The 16,984-nt window shown below is 42.1% G+C and overlaps 1 protein-coding gene across 1 annotated transcript in view; it reads left to right on the forward strand.

Moving 5' to 3' along the window:
- Positions 1-1,270: 1,270 nt before the first annotated feature.
- LOC311245455 (CD82 antigen-like) overlaps positions 1,271-16,984 on the forward strand; it is a gene marked incomplete at its 3' end in the record, with an annotated part of 65,979 nt that continues 50,265 nt past the window's right edge. The window contains exon 1 of the mRNA XM_084335297.1: positions 1,271-1,381. The remainder of the gene's footprint in view (positions 1,382-16,984) is intronic.

Genomic DNA, 16,984 nt, shown 5'->3' on the forward strand with positions numbered 1-16,984 from the left:
CTACTGTAACTAGTTTAGTAATAGATGTAGCTAGCTACCTACTGTAACTAGTAGTGCATTTGCCAGTGCTGATGGGCAACAAGACAAGTATGTTGAAACGTTAGCATACAATTACTGACTATTCTGACAGAGAACGTTGTCAAATTGGTCATTAATTCCATGGTGTTGGTGTAATCAGAGGTGCGTTGCTCATGGGACGGCGTGCAACCAAGCTTTTGTGAGCAGAAGCGCGTGCCCGCACATGCACGGATGTGCGCGCGCACATGCACGCAAGAACGCGCTGCACTCGACTCGTCGCGTGTATCTGGCTCATGGCAATCACATTCACAGGTTTGGTGTGAACGGTGCTCTGCCTGAGTCAGACCATCGTTCACACCAAACCTGAGGAATGCGCTGCACTCGACTGATGCGCCAACTCGCTAAGTAGTGTACCCACATGGCTACTTTGCATAACAATAGCTCAGGTCGTCAAGTGTGTTCAAATACGTTCTCAGATACATTCACACAACTTGTGAATGAAATGTGTTACATTCCATTCGTAGAGGCAATTAGGCATTGTCTTTAGTCTGTGCAAACGCGAGGGAAAATTAATGCACATGCGCGGGAGTGCGTGCATGCATGGGAGCGCGCGTGCACGTGGCGTCATTAAAACACCGTGCAGCCAGTTAGCCTATCAGCAACGCATGCCTGGGTGTAATAATAGTGTCAAAGAACATTAGCTAATGTTAGCTAGCTGATGCTATTCGCTAGTTAGCTATATCAAGCAGTTCAGCTAATGTTAGCTAGCTAGCCCAGCTAATCTGCTTGCTACAAAGGCGTATTGCTGCCACGCAAAATGAAAAAATATGTTGTGGCCTCAAAATAGTATTTTGTTACCTCAAAATGTATTTAGTTGCCTCAAATTAATCAATTTTGGGCCTCAAAATAATATTTTGTGGCTTCAAAATAGAAAAATATTTTGTGGCCTCAAAATAGTTACCTCAAGTATTTTGTTCCCTCAAATTAATCAAGTTGAGGCCTCAAAATAATATTTTGTATTTTGTTCCCTCATGATTTGAACAAACCTTCACTCACTGGAAATGTCTTTTTTCCATAGATGGATTATATCATGGCATGCCGCATGCACCTCCGAGTACTTCGAGAAACTTATTTTCCGCCAATCAGCGCGCTCTCTGTGGCTGCCACAGGCTTGCCCCTTGAGAGGATTCCCGGCGCTGCAGCTGGACCCTACTCACGACACACACGCGCGCGCGCACACACAAACCTTGTTTCTGTCCGGCACAGACTGCAGCTCCGCTCACACGATCAACGGGACAGACGCAGACGGACACCCACCTCAAGATAACAACTGTTCTCCCAGCAGCACATTACCCCAACAACCGTAAGTACTTTTCATGTTGTGCACGTAAATACGTAGTAATGAACCATTAGTACGCGTGTAACTAAGGTGTAATGCAACTATAGCCACCTTCTCGTTAGAAAACTTCTCTTTTGGTAACTTCACGTCGAGGGTCATAACTGGAGTAACGTTAAGTACTTTATGGCGTTCTTCTACTTGGACCAATGTGTTTCGAGGTAACGTTAGGTACGTTATTATACGTTAGCACTCCCGTATGAGTTTTTACTCAGCAATTTAGCAAACACATGAATAGTTTGCGTTTGTTGAACTCAACTTCACCACTAACGGTCGCTACGAGGTGACGACGACGACGAATGAATGAATGAAAACTTTATTTAACAGATTGCAGAATGGGTACAATACAGTACGGCTCAATACATACAATTGTTAAGGGGATGCAGACCTGAGAAAGACGTTTGTCTTGTTTCCATAAGGGTCCCCCATTTTCAATTCATATAGACATTTATGACATACACAACATACATGACATTTATGGCATAGGGACATATAGGTATTTAGTACTGATACATTTGTGACATAACGGTATTCAAATATACAGTACTGTTACCCCTAGATCCTGACAGAGTATATACATATGATGGGGAGGGGACTGTACATTAGGAGGGGGTGGGTGGGAGGGAAATATACATACGGCGGGGAGGGAATATATACATGCGGTGGTGAGGAGACTGTCTATTAGGAGGTGGTGGGGGTTTTGGGCATTTACGGTGGCCAGTTTCGAATTGCAGCCTCCCGTAGGTGCTCTTTAAGAGCGGTTTTGAATGTGGGCAGGGATTCACATTCCTTTACAGCTTTGGGTAGGGCGTTCCACATTGTTGTGGCATAATTGCGAAACGTGTTTAGTCCCTTGTTTGAGCCGAATCTGGGTTTAACATGATTTGTTGAGCTTCCTCTGGTGTAGTGGTTGTGGTATTCACTGACCTTTGGGAAGTACTTTGACATGTACATGGGCACCCCGGTCGTATAGTGTATCTTGTAGACCAACTCCATCAACGGCCAGCTGTCAATAACCGCAGAGTAACCGACAGATGAGACGAGACTCTGCTGTCAAGACGAGAGACCAGAGCAAATGTGAGGCAAAATAATATGTTTTATATAGCTCAGGTTGCTAGCATGTTTGACCTCTTTCTGTGAGTTTGAGCTGAGTTATCTCCTATTCTGTGTTAACCAATTAACATTGTAGCATATGGGTACTGGGTAGGCTAAATATGATTGATTGATTGATTGATTGATTGATTGAAAACGTTATTAACAGATTGCAGAATGGGTACAGTACAGTACAGCTCAATACACAAAGGGGATGCAGACCAGAGAAAGACTTTCGTCTTGTTTACATCAGGGTCCCCCATTTTCAATTCATCATTATATGACACACACAACGACATACAGATAGACAGTACTGCTACATGACCATCTCTGAAGTTACTTTGGGTCATCATCACAAACAACATCACATTCTGTCACAGTCCAGCCAGCTAGTTTTAAAAGTTAAGTAAAGTCAAGTGTTCCTTTATGAATCCCCGCTTGGGGAAATTCAGGAATTCAGAATTTGTTCCAAGAAGGTTCAGAATTTGTTACCCCTATCCCCATTTCCCACTTCCCAATGGTGTTGATGGTAGACTCCCCTCTCAGCACAATATGTGCTGTTCTTCATGCTGGCTACCTGCAGCTCTGGCTAGTTAGCCACAAAACGAATGCACAGTCAATGGGGCCATGCTCCTGTACAAGCCCTGAAATAAAGGCTGAAATTTGCTCCACATTAGGGCTTGTCTTTGTGTTAGCTTTGTGGCTAACTAGCCAGAGCTGCGGGTATCCAGTATGGAGAACAGCATAGATTGTGCTGAGAGTGGTCTGCCATCAACACAGCATCATTGGTAAGTGAGAAATAGGGATAGAGGTTAGAGGTAAAGAATTTGGAACTGAACCTTTAACTATGTTATGTCTCTAATGGATAAGCCCACAGACATTGTTCTGCAGTAAAGATGGACCCCTATCATGGTATTAAGGGCTTTAAATTCTCAAGGGGGGCTGCTGTATGCGTTTTCATACTGGAGTAATGGACTCACAGATGTTAAAATGGGTCAGATATGAAGCGGGTGCTGTCGCGGTCCTGGCCTAGGGAGAGTTTGGCACAGATCCTAATGTAGGACTGTGATTGATGCCACCCACCACCGAATGTGGCCCTCATATTTCTGTCTAAATAACCCCCATTCTCCCTTCTGCATCCCACCTCAGAATTTGTGTACTAAACAAACACACTGATTTTGTACACTGGATTAGCCCATTTGAGCCGCTACTGTGCAAACTGGATAGCTAACACAGCCCATGCCAAACCGAGAGGAGGGGCACAGGGCAGTGAGGGGAAAGGGACGTGTGAGGTAACGGAATTTGGAAACCTAAGCTCAGAGTCGATTCATTTGCAGTTTTCTCAGGGCAGTTTCATTCTGCACTCGTGTTAATTCTTCCCTCAAGTGCTTTAATACTTTAACATGAGTAGAATCTTTGGAAGGAGGACTTTCATCTAGACTACTATTCCATCACTTCCACTCCTTTTGCCCGGCAAAGATCATAGATCACTTCCTCTTTTGCTTTCAGATGGCTGTATCGGGGTTCTATCTCTTTCTGCCACGTCGTGATGCACAATTCCCTGCAATTGTTGAGAAGTGAATTTCCATGTCAGTTTCCAGTCATATTCATCCAGGCGATTCATCGATTTAATCGATTAATTCAAATTCATGATTTAGGAATTTTTTTAAAAATGAAAATCGATTTTCACAACAAAACAAACAAAAAAAATGTAGAGTTAGATTTGCACTTTATTAATCCCAATAGGGAAATTCATTCTTGTTTGATGATCAAGAGGCACCTTTATTTGTTTTAAGTGAAGTTTGGTGAAAAAGCAAGTTATTGCACTATTAATCCCAATAGGGACATTGTGAAGATTGGTTAAAGTTAGGTTCCCAATAGGGAAATTCATCTTGGTTTGATAATTTTTTTTGTCAAATAAAAACAACACTTATTTGAATGATTTCCTTGGCGTTTCTAGTTTTTAAGAGAAAGAAATCAATTCAAATCGTAAATCGGATGTGGTGTGAAAAAATCGGAGATTTTATTTTTAGGCCATATCGCCCAGCCCTACCTAGATGAGATTTCTCTTTCAGTTGAGTACTAAAGGCCCTCCCATAGTCGAGCGGACCATACACGGAGCAGACTCCCGTGGGCTCAAAGCTGACCCAAGGGGGACTCAAAGCAGACCCAAAGCAGAGTCCAAGTGCGAAGCTCCTATTTTCTGACGCGCGGACATCCGCGCCGCTGACTTGGTGTCACACAAAACGCTTGTCACATAAAACTGCCCGTTTTATTATCGAAATATTGGAAACGGAGATAACATACTCTTTATTTTGGCATCGGATGACGACGACATGACAGAAGTTGAACAGCGTGGGGAAAATTGTGTAAACTGGCGCGAGACATGTAGGAAATTGGTCCGCGGAGATCCGCTCTTCTATGAAAGCTCAAAGAGTCCAGTGGACCTCCGCAGAGTCCAGTCCGTGTACAGTCCGCTCGATTATGGGAGCACCTTAAGTCACACAGGACACCGAAGCGTGTCAGTTCTCCAGCGAGCAGGAGCATGGCTGTTCACACCACAAGCCATTTCTCTGTGCTGGTCAACAAGAGATTCTGCTCCTCTGCTCCAACCATGAGCTTGTGGCTCGCAGAGAAAGTAGACCAGAAATATAATTTGAACTGAAAAACAAAAACATGACCTGGCTCAAAGGCTTGACCTGGCTCAAAAACGTGTTCTGGCTAAAAGTCGATGATCTTGTTTTCATAATCGTTGCAAGCCAAAAATCATTATTGAAAATAAAATGTGATTAATTGCCCAGCCTTACCGCAAAGTGGCCTCAGCTCTGTTCTTGTCTGTTTACGTGTGAGCGCCACACTAGTCTAGAACAGTTTGTTCTTGGTCTGGGTTAACACGGTTTCCAACCTCAAATAGTATAGCTTAGAACCACTTCTCTTGAAAACACTTTGGCTTATGGTCTGACTCTATTAGGCTAATTCAGTTGTTATTTGAAGCAATGCATCATCCAGGCAGGGTCAGGGTATTGTTTAGGAATTGTTTTCAGATGAACAGGGGTCAGTTGTCAAACACGGGACTAGTGTTGTCACGATACTGGAATTTTGAACTTCGATACGATACCTTGAAAAGTATCGATATTCGATACCATTTTCGATACCACGGTGAAAAAGGTTCAATCTTAAAATGTAAAAAAAAAATAGCTTTTGTTGCTGGTTGACTCTCCTCAGCTTCTCTCTGGTACTATAAGAGAAGATAACTATAACACTTTTAAAACCCTTTGTTTATCTTTAGATCACACATTTAAAAATAACTGTTCATCTCACTTCAATCATTTTTATTGCAGAACATGGTATTTTCTCAAGCAGACAGATGTAAACACTGTAATCTGTGTTGCATGTACCTGACAAACTGAACTGTTTGTATTACAGTCATATTCCAACTTAACTGAATGCACATGTGTGTGTGTGGACCACTGTACTATTACAGGTATTGAAATGAAACAATGCAACTTCCTTATACAAAAAAAAATAAAATAAAAATTATGAATAATTAAATATCGATATTTCGGGAAATGAGTATTGAAACCGTTTTAAATATTCAGAATCGATATGTATCGATTTTTTGATATTTTTGACAACACTACACAGGACTCATCACTAAGCCAGTGACAATCCTCACATCTAGACACAACCACTACCAAATTACAATCTCCTTTAAGGATTATCTACATTGTGGGGTATCTGCTACTACATGGTTTAGCTGTTTTATTGCCTACACTTTTGTAAACATGACATTGTTTTGTGGTCTAGCTTATCTGGTGCCTATAACCACCTAGGCTAATCATGTAGGTTAGTTACACTGTTACTAACTGTCAAGAAGGAACCTGTACTTGAGTCGGGGGCACATAATTTCCCTCGCCATGCCAACACATAAGATTATACTGTAGCCTCCATGTGTATCCGTGTGTGTGTGCAGTCTTTGTGTGAGCTGGGTAAGCTGATATCAGCCTGTATACTCATCCTTATATCAAAGATGTTGATTTGCCTGCAGCAGTTGGTAGAAGAAAGAGAACGGTGCAGCTCCTATGTTGACCATGTGACATGTGGTATAGTAGTGGTATAGTAGCCTGTGGCCGTGGAGGAGAGAGTTTCCAATGACGCTACTTCTCGTATTCAGCCTGTCCTTGCTGGGTTCACACATCTCATCCTACAAGCTGACTGATAAATATGACTACAGGAATGAATGCATCTTTATTAACAGTGGGTGGGATAGTAACCCCATTAACTATTTGACTGCCACACTGTTTTTCCATCTGTACTCCCTGGTTCCAGCATTTTTTTGACCATTTTCACTATGTTTGCAGACCCATCATATATTCTATATTATAGCTATGGAAACAATAGTATGCCTAATTTGAAAGGAAGTATACTCCAACAGGGAACAACCCGTTTAGTTCTACACATACCTTCGTTCCTGCGCTATCCCATGCAAAAAATCTTCCTGTTTCAAAATAATCCAATTCCGTTTCCTGGAACGCGAGCTATGACGTGTTTTGTGCGCATATGCGCATTTCGTAGAATGATTCACAAACCATGGGGGGAGGGTCCCTGGCGGAATCGTTTTCCGACGCTGGGATCATTACAAAGGCATGTTTTATGATGGGGTTCGGTAAAATAGACGTTACCTTTGTCAGCAGGTCCACCAAAACCCTGTCCACTCTTTCTCCGAAGTGTCTTGGGTCAGAACAGGAACAATAAATAACGTTAGTTGGCCCTGGCAGCGCCGTTAGCGTTACATCCAAACAGCCTGTTTGAAAATACTAGAATCCAACATAGTCTGGTGAAAACGCACCTTATCATCCATAAGTGTGATCGTTTTGTCCTCTTCATAATAATCTCCAATAGTTGCCGGTACCAGTTGCCTTTGGAGTACTCTCCCGGCGGCGACTACCGCGGAGCCTTGAACAGAATACGTTACCTCCTCGGCTGGTTTGACTATAGTATTTTTATGATTTACCAGATGTGCTGAGTCCAATGTAGTCTGGTGAAAACGCACCTTATCATCCATAAGTGTGATAGTTTTGTCCTCTTCATAATAATATCCAATAGTTTGCGATCGCCATTGCCGGTACCTCTCTACTAGGGATGTCCCGATCGCCTTTTTTTGCTCCCGATCCGATTCCGATCATGTGATTTTAAATATCTACCGATTCCGATCGTTCCCGATCCGATCTTTCACATTAGTAATCAATTTTGACGCATTTTTGTCAGAAACTGGCGGAGCAAGACAAGCCCCTCTGTTGGCTATAGTCCCTGGAGGGGCGCGAGCGCGGCGGCTCTTGTTATTACATTCACCCTGAGAAATGTGCTTCATAAGAAATATTAAAAGTTTCAATATATGTTTGCACATTAGTATACATTCAGTGTTCGACTTACGGTCTGAAACGCCGACGATAATCCTTAGTCACAGCAAATAATTGACGTTATCCAGGTGAAAAGTTAGTCTGAAAAGTCCGCCTCCAGGCTCCAGCCTGCTGCTTCATGAGTTTTTCCTCCACACGGAATGTCGTCCTTGCAAACATTGCAATTGCTGTTGGACTGGCTTGACTTTCTATTTTAAAATGCTTAGTTCCAACTTCCAAACCTCTAGCTGCTCAAGTGAGTGGATAACAGTGTTTCGGGAGCGACGTGTTGTACTGTTGTTGTGATGTGAGCGTGTAGCCGGTCTAAATTAAAGGGAATGTGTTTGTTGCAACGGTGTAAATGAAAGGGAATGTGTTTGTTGTGGACAATTATTCTGCTCTGTGTGACAATAAATACATTAATGATATATTATATGTAATTTAAAACCAAAACTAAGGCCTCTGTATGAGTTTAAGACGTGAACATGGTCATGTTTGTTGAATAAAAAAAAATCTTTTTTTGCTGCCGATTTTTATTTAATTTTTTTCCCGATCCCGATCCTCTGAAAAGCACGTGATCGGCGCCGATCCCGATCACGTGATCGGATCGGGACATCCCTACTCAGTCTCTACCACTCCTGCTGCCTCTGGAGTTCTCTCAACTCCGGCGGCGACTAATCCTGCCAGCAGTGAGTGAGCAACCCGGTTATGATGAATTGAAAATGGGGGACCCTGATGTAAACAAGACGAAAGTCTTTCTCTGGTCTGCATCCCCTTAACAATTGTATGTATTGAGCTGTACTGTACCCATTCTGCAATCTGTTAATAAACTTTTCAATCAATCAATCAATCAATCAAACCCCCCCCCCCCCCCACAGTAAACTAGCCCAGTTCAAAAGGTAGGCGATACTGCCACCTATCGGGATTCGATCATCATTTCAATTCCAATTCACTCAGAGCTACCAGGATCACACAAGAAGAGGCTGACTGTTTAGTATAATAATAATAATAATAAAAAAAAAAATTTAAACAAGTATTTTTTTGTATAGTATAGTTTTTGGCGGCCAACAATTGGGAGGCAAAAACGAGTGAGTTTTTTTAACAGTACTTACTCTACATAATGATGAGTAACATGGTAACATACATTGCTGGATAGATAGATAGATAGATAGATAGATAGATAGATAGATAGATAGATAGATAGATAGATAGATAGATAGATAGATAGATAGATAGATAGATAGATAGATAGATAGATAGATGTATCCAATAGATCAGTCAACATAAATAAATGGACACAATAAAAGAGTCAAACGAGTAAAACAATGTGGTAGACAAACAAACAATAAATACATTTAAAAATCAAGGAATGCATCAACTTCAAAACATTACTCCTCACCTTCAAAGCCCTCCATAGCCTTCCCCAACCTTACCCCCCCCCCCCCCACCCCTCCAACCTGTTTTGATGTTTGTTACTGTGGCTTTATGTTTCTGTGTATCTCATGCTGTTTTCCCTGTTTCCACCGTGGTCTTATGTTCCTTTTGTTTCTTTATTTTTCTTAGTTTCTCTGCCTACTGTCAGCGACTTTGGTTTCCTGAGAAGCGCTATACAAATAAAATTAATTATTATTATTATTATTATTAAAAAGGTAGCAGCAGTAAAATAGATCAATATATTAAGGTAAATGAGCACTATTAGACAGAGTCAATTTTCAGAAAATCATAACCCTGAAGGCATTTCGTGTTTATTTTTGGTACACAACATTTCTAGGGGTATTAAGGGGTGCTGAATCCAAATCTGCTGTATACCAAGCTCAAAAATGTCAAATAAGGCCCCAAAATTGAGAAATCCAACATGGCCGCCAGCGCCAGGCTGAAATCTATTTAAGTGCATATCTTTTTGACTAAACAAGGTAGAAACATGAATGAAATATTTTGTATTTTTTTTTGTATTTTATTTTTTTTTAATTTTTTAAACAAACACATAAACAAACATGACAACACACAATAGGATATACAAATACACATATGCTCCAGCTCGTACCCCCCTCTCCCGGACCCCCCATTGGATAATCCAACCATTATAATTTGTTCCTAACCAGACACTACCATTATATGCTGGCTTTTATTCTCTCCACCACTTCTAACCACATTGCCATTTTGGATTCATTGAGACCCAAAATTCTAGCTGTTGATATTTCTTGATAAATCACATCGAGATATGTAAGAATCCAGACCTTACGGCACATTTTTTCCGGTTGAAACCATCGTGATGCTATCAGCTTTTTAGCCACTGTGATACCGGATAAAACCAATCTCTTTAGCTGTGGAGGTACTGCATGCTCAAAGACATCATTCAGCAGTAATACAGAGGGGTGTACAGGTATATCCAGAGTTAAGAGATTTGACAATTGCTGGGTCACTTCTTTCCAAAATATCTTAACTGGTGGGCAGTCCCAGTACATGTGCATAAATGTCCCTTCGTCCCCATTTGTACATAAGGAGCATTTGGAGTCTTGTTTAAGACCCATTTTGTTCAGTCTTATAGGAGTTAAGTATGTCCTGTGAATATAGTTAAGATTGATTTGTTGATGGTCCGGGTTCCTTGATGCAAGGCGTACATTTGCCCAGGCTTCTTGCCAGTCAAAGTCTATCTCCAGGTCTGGTATATCCCTCCTCCAGACTGAGTCTAGATGTAGGGTTTCATACGAGGCCGTTAGTAATTGATGATAAAAATCTGAAACAAAACCTCTCGATGTCTCTCTTTCATAGAAGAATTTGTGGTATCTGTGGTGTACAATTGGTATCCTTAATGGAACACCGTGAGCCTTCAAACATGCCAATAACTGTGCGTAAAAATAATATGAGGACTTGGTGAGATAAAATGTTTTGCATATCTCATCAAAACTACAAAAACCCTGTTTGTTGAAAACGTCTCCTAATGTGTGTATGCCTTGCTTTTCCCATCTAGGGAATCTTATAGGTTGTTTTCCAATCAAGAGTGCATTGTTATTGAATAAGGGAGTATGATTATGCCATTTATGTGGGATAGAGTATTTTTTTTGTGTTTCACGCCATATCCGGATTGCATGAGTGATTATGGGGCCAAATTTCCGTTCGCATTGCTTAATTGATAATTTGGTGTACACTATGTCCTTCAGCCTATGTGGAGCTACTATATTTTCTTCTAAATTTCTCCAGGATACTGATGCTTGGGGATCAAACCATGTTGTCAGTGGTCTTAAAGTGTATGCCTTAAAATAGTGGTGGAAATCTGGAAATGCCATACCACCGTCTGCTTTGTTTCTCTGTGCGGTGGATCTTTTTATACGTGGTGGTTTGTTACTCCAAATAAATTTGTATGTGGAGGAGTGTAATTCTTTCCAGTAACCCTTTGGAGGGGGTAACGGTAGCATTGAGCTGAAGAAGTTGATTCTAGGTAGGACGTCCATCTTAATTATTGATATCCGTGCTTGTACTGAGTTTTTAAGTTTTGACCACCTGACAAGGTCGTATTTGATTTTGTTTTGGATTTTTATGTAATTGTGCTTCACCGTTTGGCTTATGGTAGGGAATATTTCAACTCCCAAACATCTAAAGTGTTTTACCATCGGTATCTCTTCTGGGAGGGTTATATTTCTTTTTGCAGGGGCGTTAAGTGGGAGGAAGGCCGACTTCGGCCAATTTATCCTAAATCCCGATAAATGAAATATGTTTTTATATGTTTGCATACATGAGGAATTTAAAATCATATCCTGATTTTAGATCAGTTGTGAAAATGTTGCTTGAAACTCATATTTATAGCAGAAACGGTGGTCGTTATTGATGCATAACTCATCAACCAAATAAGAAAGAAAAGCAGGATGATCCCAGGCCATGGATTTATTCATCAAACTCTTTTCTCTTGAATTTCTTTAATCAACATGCCATTTATGCAAATTAGATAGTCCTTAATATGCGTACAGTAGCTTAGGTACAGTAATTTATTGTCAGTCATCAATCGTATTCAGGCAGGTGTTGCAGGTGTCTTGCAGTTGCATGATTCATCCAATGCCACTTTTCCTGAATAGAATAGATTATAATATAATATAATAAAATAAAAATATTATTTTACCATATCAATATAAGTGAATGTTCAAGTTTCTTTATTAGTTGTCATACAGAATACAGAATACTTTGCATGAAATGTTTCTTTCTGTGTTGCTCCTGAGAGTGTGCTAGATAATAACAAGATAGTATCAAATAAGTATAATAAGTATAAAATAGAAAGTCAAGTACGTAAACAAGTGTAAACAACAAAATTGTTCAGTGTATCTATATATACAGTACAGCTGGTACAAGAATGGTGAAGTATAGCTTAGCTTGTGGTGCCACCTTGTAGTGGTGAGGTGCAATAAGGAATGAGAATGATGTGCAATTTCCTTACCAATAATATAAATATAAAGTGTAAAGTGTGTCTAAAGTGGTAAAGTGGGTGCTACAGTGTGTTGTTTATTTAAGTGAGTGTATGTGCGCTGTGGGTGTGTTGATGGTTTGCTTATTGTTCATTGTTCATTCATTGAGCATCCTGATGGTCTGGGGATAGAAGCTCCTTCTGAGTCTCTCTGTGCTTGCCATGAGACTCCGGTATCGCTTGCCTGACCGCAGCAGATCAAAGAGGCAGTTGTTTGAGTGGCTGGAGTCTTTGATTATTCTCTTAGCCTTGCCCATGCACCGCTTGTTGTAAATGTCTTGGAGAGTGGGAAGCCCACCTTCAATTGTGCGTTCGGCTGAACGGGCCACTCTCTGTAGTCTGCAGTACCCAAGTTCCCAAACCAGGAGGTGATATTGCCAGTCAGGATGCTTTCTATTGTGCATGAGTGGGAGTTCTTGAGGATCTTCTGACTCACGTTGAACTTCCTTAAGCACCTAAGGAAGTAGAGGCGTTGTCGTGCCTTCTTGATAACACTGTCAATGTGTGTGGTCCATGTCAAGTCCTCGGATATGTGGACTCCGAGGTACTTAAAACTGTTCACTCTCTCAACCGGTGCCCCGTCGATGCTGAGGGGGCTGTAGTCCCTGACCCCGACCTCCTAAAGTCCACAATCATCTCCTTTGTTTTGCTGACGTTCAGTGAGAGGCTGTTCTCTTGACACCATCCCGCTAGAACCTTAACCTCTTCCAGGTAGGCCCTCTCGTCGTTTGCAGAGATCAGGCCCACCACTACTGTGTCGTCAGTCAGCAAATTTTATGATTGTGTTGTTGTTCCGCTGTGCCACACAGTCATGTGTGTACAGGGAGTGGAGGAGGGGACTCAGTCAGGACACAGCCCTGGGGGGCCCCTATGTTGAGAGTGATGGATGAGGAGGTGCAGTTGCCTGCTCTCACCACCTGGGGTCTGCCCGTCAGGAAGTCCAAGACCCACTGGCAGAGGTCATAGTTCAAGCCCAGGTCCCTGAGCTTGGCTATGAGTTTGGAGGGGACTATGGTATTGAATGCTGAGCTGTAGTCGATGAATAGCATTCTCACATAGTTCCCCTGCCTTTTGTCCAGGTGTGATGCTGCTGTGTGCAGCACATGGGCTATGGCGTCCTCCGTGGACCTGTTGGGGCGGTATGCAAATTGCAGGGGGTCCAGGTTGATGGGGAGGGAGGAACAGATCTAGCATCCGAGGTTGGTGGCAGAGTCTCTTGTGGACGGCCTTTGCAGAATAACTCAGGCACACCATAGATCTTGCAGATGAATCTCTCTGTTGATGTCACAAGATCTTCTGTGAAAGGGCCCTTCCCAAGGCCAGCAAGATCAGTGTGATGGTGCTTGAACACCTGCCAGGCTGTTTTCTTTCCGTGACCACTGAACTGGGACACACTGTCACATCCGGTGAGGGCATGGAAGGCAAGGATTGTGTCCAGTTTATCATCAGATAGTAGCTTTCTAATGTCATGTACTGGAAAATATTTTGGATCCTTCGATGTCCCAGCTTTCATGTAGAGATGCGTACATCGGATTCTGTCATAGTGAGCCAAGAGTAGAAGCAGCACATCTGTGTCACGCGCTGACACAACGATTGTTTCCACTGGAGCCTGGATGAGAAAATCAGACGTGTATCAGCTTCCTCATGGTCAGCACTCAGAGAGGAGACTTCAAGATCTGGATCTGTTGACTTGACAGTTGTCCCTTCAGCAAACCTCTCTGATACTACAACTACAGGTTCATCATCCGGGCTGTGCTCTATCAGGTGGTTTGAGAGTAGTTGAGCGATATCTGATTTGTTGTCTTCAAGGGCCATGAAGCTCGACCAATCGGCAGGAAGTGGAACAGACTTGTTTTTGATTTCACGACGTACTGGCCTGTGGCGCTGTTTGCGTTTCACCCTTGTGCCTGTTTTGATGGATTGGTCATGGTATCTGTCAAAGACGACATCTACTCTCTGGTATTTTGCTCCCATCTTCAACACGGTGTCAGTGAACTTGTTGGCATAGTCACTAGGCTTGGGCGGTATGACGGTATTAAGGTATACCGGGGTATTTAGAAATACCGACGGTATTGATTTTCAATACCGTCCGTCACCGTCAAAATCACAGATGCGCTTCAGTTTCTATAACAGTGAAACAGAGTTTTGAGTGTAGTACAGTGCACACACGCGCCAGCAGAGGGCGAGACCGCTCTAGTGGAGCGAGTGGGTCACAGCGGTGTTCACGTTTTACGGTAATGTTGCGACAGTGCTGTGAAAATACCATAAAGCGCTGTGACGAGAGTTGGTGTGTTGTTGTGGAGCAACTGGTGGAGCAAGCAAATAATCCGTCTCTTATTATATGTGAACTAAATAGTACAAGGTTTACACAACAGCCCCCACCCGCCTTTTTATTGTATTTGTACCGTCCTGTACTATCCGCTGTCAGCTGTTTATCTCAGTCTGTGACGAGCTACTGAGCTTGAATAACTAGCGTTAGCTCACGTTAACTAGCGTTAGCTCTGCGGCTAATCTTAGATTACCCTGAACTAAAATCAATGACTAGGTTATAAAGCATTCGAGTAGTTATCACTGCACATAGAAGTAGCCAAACAACGGGAGCATTTCGGGAGCATATCACCAAAACCCAGGCAATTTCTAGCCCTTAAGGAATCAAATAGTCTGCCATGGCTAGATGCTAACGCTAAAACGGTGCGGGCTTCTACCGGTGCGGGACTACCATTCTGAGAGCTGACGATGATTTGTTTACTTGGTAACAACGCCCCCCCCCCCCCCCCCCCCCCCCCCCCCCCCGCTGATGAAAATGAAAGTCATACCGTCAAATACCGTGCACCGGGGTATTATATCATAAAGGTTTGCCGGTGTGAAAAAAAGGATACCGCCCAAGCCTAATAGTCACCAAATGTTGTAGTGTCAGGTGGCTTTCCGAGTGCCATTACCAGAGCTTGGCCATCAATGACCAGGCAGGGGTTTTAACTTGTTTCGTCAGTATATTTGCGAACACAGACTTGTTGGTGGAATGTAGACTCCCGTTAGTTGTGGCCAGAGATGGCGGGGTGGGCATGAGCTCATGCTGGAGGATATTGTCAAGGTCTACCTTACGACCTGCTCTGTAAGCTGTGATGAGCATTTGTAGAATCTGCCTGTCCACTTTGATGGTGTTTTGCTTGTTCTTGGAAAGTTGCACAACTTCATACAAAGAGGCAAATGTCTTTGGCTTTGTTCTTTCGAATGGGTGATTTCAGGTTCAGGTGCTGGTCACTATCTGGAGGTTCACACAAACGTTTGTCCACAAACATGTTCAGTTGTGCCTGTCCAAGGTGTTCTGCGCCAAGTATGGATTCTTGAATCTCCGGTGTGACTACGTCCTTGTTGATGTATGTAAGAAAACTTACAAAAGCACATTTAATTCAGGTTTGTACCTTGTGTAGTCACACTTAACTCATTAAGCCCCACCATTTATTTTTTGAAAATTCGCCTAAAACAGCATGCTTACATTAAAATGCTTATATATCCAGATTTATAAGAGCTACTTGCATAAACTTAGTACCTGAAGAAAGCTAAGACTTGGGGGATTCTAATGTTGGTGTCGAACACTGTACAGTTATTACCAAATTGCTGTAGTATTCCTGCAAACACTGAAGAAATGTCATTTTTTGTATCCTCACCTATACAAAGATTACAGTTAGACAGTCAAAACCACCCTTGTTACTCATGGTTGCACCCCAGCTATATTCCTACTTTCTTCCTCCATAGGTGCAGATGTTCTGTGCAAACTTTCATGTCAGTAGAATAAAAACTGTGGGTTTAGCACCTGTTTTTGTGGAGAGAGGGCCTGGTGCTGGCGGCCATGTTGGATTTCTCAATTTTGAGGCCTTATTTGACATTTTTGAACTTGGTATACAGCAGATTTGGATTCAGCACCCCTTAATACCCCTAGAAATGTTGTGTACCAAAAATAAACACGAAATGCCTTCAGCACTTTATACAAGCACATTTTCAGAAATGCTGCCTAGTCTATATTGCACTATGTACCAGTACCACACATTAAAAAAAGTAGCTGTCAAACCAATTAAAATGTATATTGTGTCACTCATTTCCCGTTGTCATAAAGCTCAAATTGACGAAAGATGTCAGTTGTGGCAACACTCTTAATATTTTCCTTGTGCACAGATTCTTCAGTTATGTCAAGGGAAGAGGAAATACCTATGAGCTGTTCTCTCAGCGATAGACAGGGTTTTTTCTTTGCTAGTAGTCACGTACATGTGTTACTAATTACAAGGCTAACTTGTCTAAAACGAATTACCATCCACAGAAAATAATGGTTTTGAACTTTTGATATAACGTGTTGCTTTGCTTTTATTGAAAGTCAGTAGCCTAGGCTAATATTATTTATTGGTGTGCTACTTTCCCCCCCAATTGTATGAATCACACTCATAATGTAAGGCTATGTGTTGCCTGTGTGTTCAAATTCAAATGTTTATCATGATGACAAATCTTTTTGAATAGCCTAACATGACTTAGTTTGTCTGGTTGTTTTGGATGAGAGACTAGGAGTGAATACCCCGTGGACAGGCAGTTTGTCATACGATACACAGGGAGTTTTCCTCATAGGATATTTTCAGA

Source organism: Notolepis coatsorum (assembly GCF_963971535.1).
Source record: "Notolepis coatsorum genome assembly, chromosome: 18".
In the NCBI taxonomy this organism is placed as follows: domain Eukaryota; kingdom Metazoa; phylum Chordata; class Actinopteri; order Aulopiformes; family Paralepididae; genus Notolepis; species Notolepis coatsorum.